This window comes from Pleurodeles waltl, chromosome 4_1, assembly GCF_031143425.1.
Source record: "Pleurodeles waltl isolate 20211129_DDA chromosome 4_1, aPleWal1.hap1.20221129, whole genome shotgun sequence".
NCBI classification, from domain to species: Eukaryota; Metazoa; Chordata; class Amphibia; order Caudata; family Salamandridae; genus Pleurodeles; species Pleurodeles waltl.
In genome coordinates, this window is record NC_090442.1 from 842790975 (window position 1) to 842806753 (window position 15779).

At 46.6% G+C, this 15779-nt stretch overlaps 1 protein-coding gene across 1 annotated transcript in view; it reads right to left on the reverse strand.

The window, feature by feature from the left end:
• Positions 1-15779, reverse strand: part of LOC138288222 (sodium-coupled monocarboxylate transporter 1-like) — a 237024-nt gene that overhangs the window by 60587 nt on the left and 160658 nt on the right. The gene's annotated exons all lie outside the window — the stretch shown is intronic.

Genomic DNA, 15779 nt, shown 5'->3' on the forward strand with positions numbered 1-15779 from the left:
GGCTTGCAACTGGGCCCTTTTTGTAAATGGTATGCAATATTGATCATTGCTAGGACAGGGGGATGGAGTCCCTGGTGAGAGAGATTGTGAACAGCTTTACCATCAGTTGGGACCAAAACTCAATGTCCTGCTTATATACTGAGGCAGGGACACCATTTGGACTGGGGACAGCATCGGCTCTGCTTTTCACGATCAGGGATGCTATTCTTTTAGCCGTAAAGTTTCACGAATATTGGTAGATTTGAACTTCTTCAGCCTCAGACCTTCCCTGTGTCTGGCTGGGTTTGCAATAGCAGGCTAGCGAGTTATAGCTTTCTCTGTTGGTTTTATAAAGGGTGCTGATATGTGTGGCTCAATTTTCAGCAGTGACATTATTTCCATTTAATTTGACAGTTTCAGTCTCTCCAGTGAGACGATTATTAATAATCCAGAAATCCTTTGAGTTTTTGGTTCGACAAGCCATGAACAGCTCCAGCTGAAATGCTTCCTTGTGTCTCCGTTTTGCTTGCCAGATTTGCTTTTTGTAGCAGCCACGTAGTTGGGTATTTTCTCCAGGGAAACAGCGTTAGACACACATTTCAGAGATCTGATCATTTTGTTCAAAGAGCTTTTCAGGATCTTAAGGTCTTTTGTAAACCAGAGAGGCAATGATGTCGGTCCTGGAGTCCTTGGGCCTGGACAGGGCTGTTGGGTACCAGCAAGGGCAGTGAGAAGATGTTGCAGAAAGGGTTCCCAGTCATGAATTGTAGGCTGCAACGGGATGCTCTGATTAACCAAAGTTGATTTCCATGTCATGTATTTTGCTGCAACTTCTAAGGACCATTTTATTATCTTCCAGCTTTGGTGAGTGCCACTCGAACCAACAGTCCGTAAAGTATTATGTGCATTATTACAATTTTCTATAGTCAAGCTCTCGGGCATATGGTCGCTTTTGCAGCACAAAGTGATGGTGGAAGATTTAACTGCCTTGATCAATGCAATTGAACAGAAAGCATAGTCTAAGCCTGCAGATCCTTTCAGAGAAAAATGTATGTACTGGGATGGTTTATCTCCAGGATAGCGCCCATTCAGTGGTGCAAGGACATGCCCTCTAAGGTAGCTAAGAAAGTATGTCCTATAGGATCAGATCTTTGTGAAGATGTTGCCTGCAATGGAATCAGCCACAGAGAATCTGCTATTTCAGTAGAAAGGCTGCATAAGGGAATATGGAGTAGGTATAAATTGAAATCTCCAGTCAAGCGGAGATGAGCTTTATGGTGAGAGGCCCTGATGTCCGAGATAAGGAGCTCCAGCTCCTTAACTTTTTGCTCTTTCCCGGAGGCTGCCGGATGGATGTACACATTTAGCAGAAATAATCTGCCCATTGAGACGTTCAGATTCATGGATTCGTGAGACATGGAATTCTTGAGTTCCACACATAAGGGATTATGATGACCAGTGACGTGGACAGAGGTCATAAAGTCCCAGCTTGACAATATGAAAATAGACAGGCCGCTCATTGCATGGCCCTTGGTGGATAGTCTGGTGGTGAGGGAGAAGAACTCCTGGTAGCCTTCCAGTGGAGTTTCTACATCTCACCACGATTCCTGGATACATATGGGGCCAGATGTAGGAAATCGATGAATTGCGACTCGCAAATTGCGAGTCAGTGAGACTCGCAATTTGCGAGTCGCAATTCAGGATGAAGAACGGTGTCTCAGACACCGTCTGCGACTCGCTATGGGGTCGCAAAGACCCACCTCATCAATATTCATGAGGTGGTTCGCTTTTTGCGACTCCATAGCGAGTCCCTGCACTCACAGGGATGGTGGCCTGCTGTAGTCAGCAGACCTCCATGTCTGTGACTGCTTTGTAAATAAAGCAGTTTTTTTTTTCATTTTGCAGCCCGTTTTCCTTAAAGGAAAACGAGTTGCAAAATGAAAAAAATACCGAAACCATTTGGTTTCGTTTTTTTCAGAGTAGGGTTCTCTGAAAAAATAATTTTTTCGACATTCACAAAGGGGAAGGGGTCCCATGGGGGAATGTGGGGAATGTGTTACCCCCAGTGTGACACTGGTGGTAACTGCGAGTTGGTTTGCGACCGCATTCGCGGTCACAAAGCAACTCTCAATCGCGATGCGAGACGCAAATAGGAAGGGAACACCCCTTCCTATTTGCGAGTCGCATTCCCAAATTGCGAGTCGGTACCGACTCGCAATTTGGGAATGAGCATCGCAGGAGGCCGTTTGCATGGCGCAAACTGCGTTTTTCGCAGTTTGCGCCATGCAAACGGCTTGCCACATCTGGCCCATAATGTCATGTGATGTGAAGAAAGACATGGTGCCGAGTCTGTTAAGAGATTTTCAAGACAAGCCGCGTTACAGGAAAGTAGACTTATAAGCTTGGGCTTTTCCTCTGAGCTTGGCTTTGAGGCTGGACGCCCTTTGAGTGTAAGTCATTTGGATAAGGTGCTAGCTAGATTGGCAGCAAGCCAACCCCAGTCATCTTGATGGATTTCTGCTAGAGATGTAAGAAACATACACAGCCTTCCTGCTGGACTGTGAGTAGAGATGGTTAAAGTTTGCCTACTGCTGATGGCACTTGAGTAAAGGGAGGCTATTGCATTTCATAGTAGGAATGAAGTTAGTGAAGATTTAGGTTGCCTGCAAAATCTTTTACTTTTAAGGGGGAGCTGGGAAGAAGCACACTCAGGTTCTTGTTGAATGAGAGCTGAAGGATATCGAGGCTTTGTTGGTAGTGTTATCAGAATACCCCACTCTTCTAATATTTTGTGATTTTCGTATATTGTATTGACTGCTGAATGAATGGTCCAAGTCACAGCTGTTGCTTCCTTTTGGGACAATATATTTGAAGGAATAAACTGTATGCCCCCAATGTTGCTAGAGTTTAAGTGGCAAAGGTTTCAGTGAGAGGCCAGAAGTTTGACAATATTTCCTTGGCTCAAGATGCTGTTATATCCTTGAGAAATATGCACTGGGTGCCAAATTGTTGCTAGCATGAAGGTGTCTTGAGTTGAGTTATTTTGAGCAGAGAAGGTGCCAGAATGGGGTGAAGGCTTGGGCTGGACATGGAGTTGTCGATTGGAGGTCCCAGTTCTTAGTTGTCGGGTAATGGTGTGACCAGTTGCTCTATTGGAGAGATCTTCCAATTTAGAGGTCCCAATGGCAGGAAATTTCTCGGGGGCTACCCCATTAGGTGGAATGTCAGTTTTAGGATGGATGTCTTGCCCCAAAAATGCCTGTGGGATGGTTACGGCTAAGATGCTGGCCTCTGACTTCACTGGAGATCATATTTGAGTAATTTCTTGAGGCATTGATGGAGTGAAAGTGGGCTGAGTGAGTGCTCCATTATCCATTATACCCTCTCAATAAGTCAGAATTCAGAGCTTAAACCGGCTCGGCCTGGGGCTATTTCGTATAGAATGGGCAATATTTTTGATCTTAGAGGACTGGTCTGCCACTCTCAAAATGTTTTCCTGTTTTTTATTTTACTTCTTAAGATGCTTTCTCTTGCACTTCGACAATTGGGGGAGAAGGAGTGCTAGATGCACTCGTAATAGCATGGTCCACCTTTGTTGATGATTTGGTTGCAGAGTTGGATGACACAATTGTATCTGTGTCTACATTAGTTTTTGCCTTGTGGTTGTTATCTAGTGTTTGAAGATGCACGAAAATGGGGTGAACTTCCATGCTGAGGTCCACAACCTTATTCAAGGTCAGTATTGTTGGGCCAGCATTGCTGTCTGGGTAACTGGGCTTAACAAAACCGTTTGGGGCAAGATAGTTTGAGTGTTGATGGGAGGGGACTGTTTTTTTTCAATCAGTTTGACTTCCTGAGGTAATTGTCAACTGCTGGAAAATGGCCCTCTCTGAAGGGTCACCCCAAACTTTTTACCTTCCTCCTCCTCTTTTTCTAACCTTGTTTTTGTTGGCATTAGTACTCTGATCACGTTACCACTGCTACCCAGTTCTAAAATGCATGTGCTCTCTCTCTACAACATGTTACCATTGGTTCATACCCAATTGGCATACTTAATTTACCTAAAAGTCCCTAGTAAGGAGCACTAGATGTGCCCAGAGCCTGTAAATTAAATGCTACTAGTGGACTTGCAGGACTGATTGTGTCACCCACATAAAGAGCCATCTAACCATGTCTCAGGTCTGCCATTGACAGGCCTCTGTGTGCGTTTTCACTGCCACTTCGATTTGGCATTTAAAACTACTTGCTGAGCCTGAAATTCCCCTTTTTCCTCCATATAAGTCACCCCCTAAGGTAGGTCCTAAGTAAGTTGTATGGCAGGGTGCTATGATGTAAGTAAAAGGCAGGACATGTACTTGTAAGATTTACATGTCCTGGTAGTGAAAAAACACCAGAGTCATTTTCATTACTGTGAAGCCTGCTCGTCTCACAGGCCAGCAGTAGAGATCCCCTGATATGCTTTGAAGTGGTAATTTCTGATTTGAGAGGAATAGACTTGTCATATTTGGCTTGGTTGGAATGGTAGTAAGAAATCCTACTTACTGGTAAAGTTGGATTTTCCATAGCTATTTCAGAAATGCCACTTTTAGAAAGTAGGCATTTCTCTTACACTTCAAACACCAGGGCCTGCCCTGACACAAAAGACAGATAATCCCCCCCCCCAGGGCTCCTGGCAGACAGGGCTGGGTTGAAAGGGAAACATGTGCACTTCAAAACCTCTCTTTGAAGTTTCCACTTCAATGGCACTTTTGGGTATATGTACTGGGCCTCTGACCCCACCAAATCAGACACGCCTGGATTTACAACTGGACTCTGTCATAGGGACTGCTTGACAGCCCAAAGGACTCATCTGGACTGCTTTGCTGGAAGGACTGTTGCGCTGCTTGTTGCCCTGCTGCCTGCTGGCCCCGACTCTGTTGGAAGGACTCTGCCTTCCCACACAAGTGCTCTCCAAGGGTTTGGATTAAGCTTGCCTTCTGTTCTGAAGTCTCAGGGCCACAAAGACTTCACCAAAGAGAAGAAAATCCCCTTGCGTCGTAAAGCCGACGCAACGCCTGCAGAAATTGAAGCAGCGTCTGCCTCGCTGGCTGAAAAAATTGCTGCATCGCCTAACGGATCGATGCAGCCCCTGCTCCTTTTTACCAACGCGTCTTGGATGTTTAACGCATCATCACTGGATGTCAAAATATCCCTGCATCGCAGAGAGGAACCAAGGCTGTTCAACTGGAAATCCACACATCACCTTGTAGCATGGAGGGAAACGGTGCATCACCTGTGCCATGCTGGAAAATCCAACACAACACCTTATTTTTCAACGTATCGCCTCCTCTGCGGCCCTTGTTATTTTTGAAGCATCCCAGGTACTGTGTGTTACAAGGATACAACCACTGATTCTTAAGGAACGTGACTCATTTAAACCTTTAAAAAGTAATACTTGTTGACTGTGTAGTAAAAGGTAATACAAATAGGTTGACCTCTGAAGGTGAAGATGGGGATTGCGTAAGGCTTTGCGCAGGCTTAAGCATTTCAAGACCTGAATTTGGTGCTTTTTCACCCTTTTTTGTGCTGTATCAGAGGAGGATTACCCCTAGGTCTCCCTGACCTCATTGACAATGAAATTTGCCAGCAAGTAAGATTGGCTTATTAGGACGTGTAGAAGAGGCATCAAGGTGGCTTCATAGAATTATCATGGGGAAAAAAGTAGGGAGAGATGGATATGTGATGGATGAATGGAACGCCAGGGCTGGTAGGCCGCTGAGGATGAAGATGAAGACAGCACTGCAGGAACAAATGCTCCAAGAGGCTCTTCCAACAACACACCAAGCAAGTGAGGTAGGGGGTGGTGGGAGAGCACACAGAGTAAAGCAAGCCACGCCGGAACCTAGCATGACTGCCTCAGTGCCACTCTGGCTCGACCCTGGGGCAGCAGATCTAATGCCGTGACCATGCTCAGCACTGATCGCTCAAAGCAATAAGCACACTTTGGATTGACTAGAGTTCTTCTTGCAGCAAAAAATCACTATAGTGGGTGAAGGACAAATTAATTGTTAAGAGTCTATTGTGGAATTGAGCGTTGTCATGCAAATAAGCATTTTTCCAGAGCTGGGGAATTAAACTAGGCTTAATGAGCCAGCTGGAAGAGCAGAGCAGAACGTGCAATCAGGGCTTGCTAACAAAAATTCAGTAGCTCCATTGCTCACTCACTCACATGCTCACTTGCACACTGGCGGCCCAGCAAGATGGCCAGCAGTATGAGTAAGGCTAAAAGTTTCAAGAAGGTGCTTTTTTCAGGAGGCTGCAATATGGTAGGGATAGCCAAGAGTCCAGAGCAAGGCTGAGTTGGATTGGAGAGTGCAAGGCAAGGGGCTGATTCACTTTGTTCAAATAATGGATTACAGGGTAAGTATAGTTACTACTTGTAGAAATGGATAGTGTGGAACCCTTGGCGGCAGGAGGCATTCACAGTTAGAATTGTTTTTTTAGGGATTCCAGGAGCACTTCCCAAGTTCAGGCAATCGGCTGTTTGCATAGTCTCTTGCCCCCTGTCTGCATAATTCTCTGCTCTAGACCTAAAGCATTTAAATAGGGCTTGACTCTCCAAACCCAGGGATGGAAGGGACTTATCCTTTCAGTATGGAGTAATAGTGGGTTTCACAATGAGAAGGGCAAAAATAGCAAAACGTAATGCCACAGAGTCTTTTTGATACCGCTTGTAGACTCTAAGTGCAATTGACCTCCAATTATGTGGTATGGGTTTAGCTGTAATGGTGGATATTAAATCTGTTATGCAAGTTTAATAAGGCCTTAGGGAATGGCAAGACCAGAACATGTGTGATAAATATGCTCATGCAGAGGAGTAGCGGGGACATGTGGCAGACACCTGTGGGAAACATCTAATGATAGGTCCTGTTTCTTGTCTGTTGTTACCCTTATTGTACACCACACATTGATTGATTACAGATTCTCAGACGATTTGAGGGATTGATATGATGCATTTGCTTGTGATTTTGAGATGATGGGCTCAATATTGTAAACCAAATACACAAGGGCCTATTTCACAGTAACGGGTCATTGCCCTAGTCTGCACCATAATAAAGAAACAAGGCCATATATCACAGAAACGGGTCATTGCCGTAGTCTGCACCACAATAAAGAAACAAGGAGCTTCTCAGTATTCCTCGGTAATTTAGTGTTAAACAAGAAGAATGGTTGCCTCGGCTATAACTAAGTAGAAAGTTGAATCACTTAAGCTTGGAGACAAATTGTGCAAACCCCAAAGAACAGACACAAAAAATGCTTTATACAAGTGGAACTTGTGATGAATGCAGCTCAACTGAATATACATTTGGTCAAAGTAGGTGTTCCATGTGGAGATGCAGTCCATGTGATCAGTGATGAAAATGTGAATGTTTACAGCGGAACAATAAAGGAAAAAGGCAATATTGGATATATAAAGCAGATTTTAGGGGAGCTCAAACCCGAGTTCAGGCTCCTAATTGTATAGATTAAATGTTCAGTCAATATAGTAAATATGTTGATATTTTGATTAATTACAGGGTTTTCATGAGGGCAAAAAAAAATTATGGTAGCTTCCTCGAGACACAATAGCATATGGCCTGAAATTATTCCAGTACATTTCTGACAAATCAGAAGTGACAGTAATGGCTATTTTTTGGGGCATCCTTTTCAAAAGGCTACAAGATGTGCTACTTGTGACTGGCAAGATGCCTCTGGCCTAGGCAACCACTGTTGCTGTTTAGTTAGGGTCTGCACCACAGCACATGTTTAACTAAGCATGCCGGGCACAGACTAAGTCAGTGTGCCCTATCACCATGAACTTACCTTGGGGCAGCACATTAGTGAAAGGCGGACCAGCTGATTGAAGCTAGCAGTCTGCCTTTACCTGTGCATATAGCAACCAGTCTGCATTTGAAAGGGGGGCAGACATCCTCTTGCAAGCAGGTGCAGTAAGTGACTCGTCTGCATGGAGGACCCATATGACCCAGTTCCCCTGTCCCAAGTGTAGCCCTCATGTTTTGTTTTGACACCTGTTTGTGACACACAGTCAGTATGAATCCAGATAGCCTCTTTTCCTCTGCACTCCCATCCTTAATATTGCTTGGAGGCAAAGAAACATACCCCTGAAATCACACCAGTATTGCATATGCACTGGTCCAATCTGTATTACAGAAGGGGTCGTACGGTGGACAAGATGGCGGCCGGAGCGGACGCTTGAACTCAGAGCTCCGCTCACGGCCCACCGAAAATCTGCTAAAATGCTGACCCATGTGATGCCCTACACTCATACCTGCAACGCACGGAGGCCCCTTTACACGTAGGGGCTCTCCAATTTGTCGACGAAGCAAGCAAGACCGCACGGGATCGATTATCGATGCTGGCACCGGACGGGCCTGGGCCGCGGACCCCAGAGAGAAGGTGAGCGCTGACAGTTTGCCGTGCGTGAGCCTCCCGGGTCTCTGGTCGAGCCTATCCCCGCGGCAGAGTGGGGCCGAGCTGGGCCATCGGGCCATGTGCGCCCTGCTCGGCGTCCCGGAGGCGGGAGGCAGACCGCTTGGACTTACACAGGCCAGGGGGCCTGGGCCACACGGGCCGGAGGGGCTGCGGATGCCCTTTGTCGCCAGGCGCTGCTGCCCGACTCCTCGGCCGGCCTATTCTCGGGGCGGTCGCGGGCGGAGTTGTGCCTCCCTACCGTGGGCGCCCTGACCGGGGCTCCCGAAGAAAATCAACAGGCGTGTCGCGGCCTCGCCCGCACACGCTGGCTCGGGGGGCGGCCGCTCCCCCCGTGACTTAATTGTGCTCGGATCACCTTGGCCAGCAGACTGCACCGGAGCAGCAGAGGAGCGGCACCAGGTGGGCGGGAGCCCTGGAAGAAGGTCGTCCCGTCGGAGTAATCAACGGATTCAGGGTGGGATTTTGCCAGGAAACAGTAAAGAAGAATAACATTTTTTTTTTTTTTAAAATCAATAAATAAATGGAAATGAACAAATAATCACGCTACCAAGCAAGGAGAAGATACTAGCCACTGTAAAGTGACCGTGATCAGAGTAACAAGGCCCTTTCAACTCCCCTGGGGTGCAACATATGGAAATGTGAGAGGGCCGCAAAGAGACCACAGAACTGTTGTTAGTTGCTTACCCCTTGCCAATTCACTGCGTGGATCGGTGGGGTCTATGTGTAACCCCTCAAACACCTGCAGAAGGAAACAAGCCATGAGGTAAATGTACACAAAGGTGGCTAAAAAACGGGAGGCACAATAGGACCTCACAGATCACTCTCACAATTGAAATTGAGTAAATCACCAACCCACCAGACATAAAGACTAAACGATGCGCATCCTGGGGTTGGCTCTCTAGCACCCCGATAACAGCGATTGAGGGCTCTCCAATCCTGTTCCGCCGGCGAATGAGCTCACATCAGATATCACAACGGATCAAGAATCTCGCTAGAAATCTTGTCAAATCAAGTTCCCTGGAGCTTCCAAAGGAGGCACAACCATAATAGGCATATACAGCCCTCCATGTAGCCTGTACCTACGTAGTCACTCAGATGTAAGTGGTCTTTAAATCACCAGTGCGCATTACGCCCCTCTGGTAATCCTAACCAAAACCAGCCTCAACGAACAGATCAGCAGTGCCTACTGCCGCAGGACATAATGGTTAAGCCAAAACAGCCCAAACCAGGGAACCACATGGACGGAGGTATCCCCCCCGCCGCTGGTGAATCCGACACGCAAATTACCACACTCCTTCAGGTGAACGAAAAGCTGCGCACCCACTCTTTGCAATTCGACAAGCTCCTACAAGCAATAATGGACACTAAATCCTCACTTGAAGGTAAAATCGACATGGCGGTCATGGAGGTCACACTACTACGTGCAGATCATCGCAAGCTAACGGACAGGGTCCACAACACTGAATTAGCACCAAAAACGGCCCAACCGGAGATCGCAAATATGAGAACTAAAATCCAACAAATGGAAATGGAAATGACGCAACTACAACGCAGAGCTGAGGAAGCAGAGGGTCGCTCCAGACGCAATAACATCAGATTCCTAGGAATACCAGAACGTACAGAAGCACCAAATGCTGAGGAAATTTTAGAAAATTGGCTGAAAAATATAATGAAAAAGCAAGACTCCGTTAGGGCACCAGTGGTGGAAAGAGCACACAGGATTCCTGGTAGACCTCCGCGACCGGGCACACCACCTCGCCCTCTGATAGCGCGTTTCCTAAATTACAGAGACGGAGACCTAGTCCTTCAACATTTCAGAACCTCAGGCACAGTCAGTCTGGAGAACAGCAACGTCACTGCTTATCCAGACTACACAATCGAAGTACAGCGTAAAAGAGCATCATATGTCAAAATTAAACAATTATTGCGTGAGCACAAAATCACTTACTCACTTATGTTCCCAGCTCGTCTCCGGATAATAGTGGACGAAAAAACACTAATGTTCCCCACTCCTGAAGATGCATGGACATGGATCCATGCTAAGGGCCTAGTTGAGTCACCCAATGACGACACAGCAAAAGAGGAATGGATCACTCCTAGCTCTAGGAGAAAGAAAAAAAAAAATACCACAGCGCGTCCAACAAAGTCACAGATGGCAGCCGACCAGGCGAAAACCGTAAGAGACACTAGTACATTTGCAAGATCGCTATCAGACACTAAAAGCGAAGCAGACATAAATGACAGCGGCTCACAGTGCAGTGGCTCTAGCTCCTCCCTTTCCCAACTGCTTTGTGGCCCCAACCTCACTCCACGCCTGGCAGACGAAATCTGAAGACTCACAGAAATTATCCTGAAAGGGTCCGTCGACCCGGGGCCATCAGAGCTGAACTCCCCCCCTCCATATGTGGAAACTGACACACATGGGCACTCCATAACAAGACCAGACCCGATGCGGACACTACAGACTGCAAGAACCTACAGCCGGACAAAACGATGACATCCCTGGACATCACAGGAAAAAAAAAAAAAAAAAAAACATCGCGGTGGTGGGCCAACGAGGTGCCCGGCCTCCATGATCCAAGTCCCCCACCACCTGAACCGTACCTGAATGGAACTGAACTGAACAGACTCAAGTTTAGGCACCAGTTGTGCCACACCGTTCAAAGTTGGGCACTGCCCCATATATCCTTTTTTGTTGCTCTCCTTACTCTTTCCTTTTTATATCGGGGTCTATCCCAATGCTCTAAGGTCGGTGTCACCCTGCGCGGGGCTCGGGATGGGGGGAGACGGCGATGGGTGTGGGTACTCGGAGGAGGGCCACGGTGAAGGCAGGAAGATCGGACCAATAGCCCCTCAGGTGAACCTGACAGGAAGAGACAATACCATAAAATATAATGCACCAAGAGCCTATATATAACATATTAACCTGGAATGTGAAGGGAATGGCGGGAACGTCCAAACGTAATAGAATTTTCGCACACTTAAAACGCCACCACATACACATTGCCAAACTACAAGAAACACATGTCACACCAGAAGATATTAAACATATAGAGAAGAAATGGGTGGGACAAATATATGGTTCAGGGACATCGACCTTTGCAAGAGGAGTACTGATTTGGATAGCCCCAGGGGTCCCATACACAGTAGAACGCAGCATAACGGATAAAGAAGGCAGGTTTATACAACTAGTGGGCTCACTGGACGGTGAACCGCTAATAATTAATGGGATATACGTCCCGCATGTCAAGCAGGGCGAATTCCTACGCGACACGATCTCACACCTATCAAACGACTTAACTTTGCCCAGTATTTGGGGTGGGGACATGAACTGCGTCCCACAAATAGATATGGACAGATCACACCCCCCACTAGTGCCCGCCCCAGTGAGGAAAAACTCAGAGATGCTACAGTCATGGATAACAGATCGACGCCTAATAGACGTATGGAGACATCTACACCCTCTAGAAAGAGAATACTCGTACCACTCCCCCATACATTTACTACACACCCGAATAGATTTAATACTTAGCTCACAGGACCTGACACACAGAATCATGGGCGCGGAATATACTGCAAAGGTAATATCAGATCATTGTCCACTCATTGCCCACATTACATGGGGCAGACCACGGGCTTGCATTCCAACCTGGCGTCTCCAACCACGACTATTGCAGGATCCCCCGTTCAGAAAATAAATAGCTACTCACATTGCCTCATATTTCACCCTAAACAATGAGACAACGAGTTCCAGAGCAAATGAATGGGACACACACAAGGCACATGGGGCACATGTATCTCGATGGCACTGGGAATAAGAAAAACACTGACGCAAGAGCTCCGTCAGTTGGAGCAGGATGTCCGCACCGCAGATCAAAAACAAGCAAAGAGCATAATTGCAGAGACAGAGCTCACTAGACTACGAACAGAATGGAACCAGGCGGATCGGCGCCTAAGACAATACGACTACTGCCACTATTTGGCTCGTACACACTCAGAAGGCGATAGATCAAGTAAACTTCTGGCATGGCTGCTAAAGAACGAACGATGGAACTCCCCCATAGGGGCCATCCGCCTTGACACAGGGACAATAGTAAACTCCCAAGCAGAAATAAATAGCGCCTTCAGAGAGTACTACTGCACATTATACAGGGCTCCACCCCCCCCCCTCTACAGAACAGTTAAATTAGTTCTTCAGTGGGATAAACTTAAATCGCTTAACTCCCGCACAGGTGGCGGACCTAGAGAAACCGATCGATCTGGCAGAGATACAGCAAGCTCTGCAACAACTAGTACATGGCAAAGCAGCAGGCAGCAATGGCATCCCCATAGAGTATTATAGCGCATTCTCGGCACAAACATTAACCCCATACCTAGGAATGCTAACTGAGGCCTTAAAACACGGTCAATTACCTGACACTCTGAGAGAGGCGCTGTTAGCGGTGCTACCTAAGTCAGGTCGAGATCCATTAGACGTTCGCTCATACAGACCACTATCGCTGCTGAACACAGACTGTAAGTTGCTAGGCAAAATACTTGCAAACCGTCTGCTCCCAGGGTTGCCGGACCTGGTCCATCAAGGCCAGTCCGGATTCATTCCTGGCCGCAACACTTTCATCAACATACGGAATCTACTACGACTACTGGCAAACACCCCAGAGGGCGAATACAATCAAGTAGCAGTATCGTTAGATATTGAAAAAGCGTTTGATACGCTGGGATGGCCCTTCCTGATAGAAACGCTAAACCGCATAGGATTTGGCAGGACATACATCAGCTGGGTCAGGGTTCTATACTCTAAACCAACAGCGAGAGTCAAGACAGGTGACATGACATCCGAGAAGTTCAATATTGAAAGAGGCACCAGACAGGGTTGCCCGTTATCCCCACTATTATTTGCTCTCGCCATTGAACCTTTAGCTGCCCGGCTATGAGCATTAGCCCCGGTATGGGGCATTCTGGACGGACACACACATCACATAGTGTCACTACGCATTAATATTCTTACGAAATTACACTGCATCTCTATCTGGCTTATTGAAACTGCTACACCAATTTGGGTTGGTGTCCGGATTAAAAGTGAACTGGCCAAAATCCTGCCTATTCCCAATGCGACCGGTGCCGGAAACACACCGTTTGACCTCCAGCCCGGGGGACCTGAAATGGTGTTACACGACTTTTAGATACTTGGGAATAAATGTATATCACGATCCACAGGACCTCAAGGATGGTAACCTGGGACAAGTGATTCGGTCCGTTTGGGGCTCACTATCTTTCTGGTGCTCGCTCCCACTCTCACCCATGGGAAGAGTGGCCATAGCGAAGATGATAATATTACTGCGCCTGCTGTATTTCTTTATGGCGCTCCATTTTTTTAAACCACTGAACAGTATACTAACTGATTTAATATGGGGCAAAGGCCGCCGACGTGTGGCGTTAACGAAAATACAACAACCACTTACATCGGGAGGGCTAGGGGCACCAAGATTTGAACTATACTATGCTTCCGCCCAGTTACAATGGGTGTTTAAATGGCTTGGAAATCCTACAAGTGAAGAAACACAGACAGTACTCATAGACCTAGGTCAAACCAGTATACTACATTATTTGATGAACCGATCCAGATCAATGCACACACAAAACATTTTACTGAATATGGCCTATTGGGTCTGGGGACGCATTGCATTAGTTGGGGACAAAAAAACGCAGTATTCCCCGAAGATCCCACTATTGGCCATTCCAAAAATCGAAGATATAGCAGTAGAGGTAGGCCTGAATACGTGGCCCGAAAAGGGCATTCAAACAGTGGGCGATATTTATGGCGAAGGACGCCTCCTAACATACGAGACACTGGCTAAAGCTCTTAACTTGGGACAAGGAAGCTTCATAGCATTCAGCGCATTACAACACTTAGTACGTTCAAGCTGGAACAGTGGGCACAATGAACCAAAAACGTCCCCTATACTACATGATTTATTAGATAATGTAGCCATCCCAATAAATGTATCGAAAATATATAGAATTCTGACAACACATGCTGAGCATGGGCAGGAACAAGCAAAAAACAGATGAGATCAAGTACTTTCAGAACCGATCCCAACACAAACATGGAACCAAGCTATGAAAATGATATATGAAGTGTCACTTAACCCCCGATTCCGCTATACCCAGTTCAATTACGTACACCAAGCATACTTGTCACCGCATCGATTGGCACGTATGTTTCCCTAAACACCACAGATGTGCCCTAGATGTGGCATCACAGAAGCCACCTTTTTTCACATGACGTGGGAGTGCCCGCCAATTCTGCGCATGAGTGGACTGACACTCCAATGTCTCCCAGCCCGGAGTTATGCCTACTAGGAATAGGGGTAAGATCTAAAAAACGTAAACAGACACACAGATGCATAGCGTTAGCACTAGTGATGTATAGGCGCCTGATAGCCATGCATTGGAAAGCGCCCAGCGCGCCAAGCATTTATCAGTGGCAAACCGAGCTACTACGCTGGGCAAAAGCGGAAGCACAAACACTGCAATCACTACAGGACAAAGGAGTACAGATCAAGGGCGTAGAAACCTGGAACTCCTTTCTGATAACTTTGGAAAACAAAGACGATAAACTACCCCCATGAATAAACAATACTGATGGATAACGTTGAATAATCCATAGAACATACCTGAAATGGTGGCACAGTCAATTACACTAGTAAATGCAGCACGGAGCCACACAGCGAGCATAATTGTAATAATTGTAATTGCAGGAACACAAGACGTAGGTTACTGCGGAATACAGCAGCACTCTGATAATAAATTAAATCATATGAGGGAAGCACATAAATGCTCCAGCTACCTGGGACGACCCCACCCTTGGAGGTCTCAACTTACATGCGTGCTCGCACAGCCGGCACCCCCCCCCCGAACGTGTATGTTCGTTGGATTGCCCCAGCATACCCAGAATTGAAATCACATAGAGTGCATATATCACCCTACTCTGGGTGCCATCGGAGGATAAGCTTGCGCACGGTGTGTGCTGCGCCCCTTCCTCCCTTTCCCCCTCCTCCCCTCTGCGCAGACACTCACCTTAACCTATCTTAATCTCACGCGTCTCTTCTCTCTCTCCACTTCTAGTCCTCTTTCATTATGTCTAGGTTATAAATCATATAGTATTTCCTGAGTACACAATGTTATCAAAATGCCTCGTTTAAATAAAAAACCAATAATAGCATTACTTAAAACGCAAATACATGACGGATGAATATCGGAACATGAAAATAAGTGTGTAACCACGTAATCTTGAAATACAACTGTAATTTCCTATTTTCTTGCAT